Source organism: Chelonoidis abingdonii, chromosome 1, assembly GCF_003597395.2.
Source record: "Chelonoidis abingdonii isolate Lonesome George chromosome 1, CheloAbing_2.0, whole genome shotgun sequence".
NCBI lineage: Eukaryota > Metazoa > Chordata > Testudines > Testudinidae > Chelonoidis > Chelonoidis abingdonii.
Genome location: NC_133769.1, coordinates 296,677,481 through 296,678,157, shown reverse-complemented (window position 1 = coordinate 296,678,157; position 677 = coordinate 296,677,481).

The following is a 677-nucleotide window of genomic DNA, read 5'->3' as shown; positions in this document are numbered from 1 at the left end:
GCCTATAAACATGTATATTCTCTCAAGTAGTGAAGTACCAGTGCCATTCCAGCAATCACTCCAGCTCCAATTTCAGCATGAAGCAGCCCAGAACTGGATTATTTTCTCAACTTCTTTGCATTGTAGAGTAAAATTTGGGAGTCAAACGACAAAGATCATCCTATCAGTGTGTTCAGTGAACAGTCAACATGGATTCACCAATGGCAAGTCATGCCTGACCAACCTGGTTGCCTTCTATGATGAGATAACTGGCTCTGTGGATATGGGGAAAGTGATGGATGAGATATATCTTGACTTTAGCAAAGCTTTTGATACAGTCTCCCACAGTATTCTTGCCAGCAAGTTGAAGAAGTATGGACTGGATGAATATGACTTAAAGGTGGATACCAAGCGCTAGACTGTTGGGCTCAATGGAGTGACAACGGCTCGATTCATTGGCAGCTGGGATACCGGAGTGGCCCGGTCGTCCTGGGCATGTTGTCAAAATCTGATTAAGTTGACCTGAATGTGGGATGAATTGCAACCCTCAGCAAGTTCCAATGACACAAGCTGAGGGAGAGAGTAGATATACTGAGGGTAGGGATAGGGTCCCATGAGGACATGGACAAATTATATGGGCCAAAGACACTTTGGTTCAATCAAGGACAAGTGGCAAGTCTCCACTAGAACAAAAGATC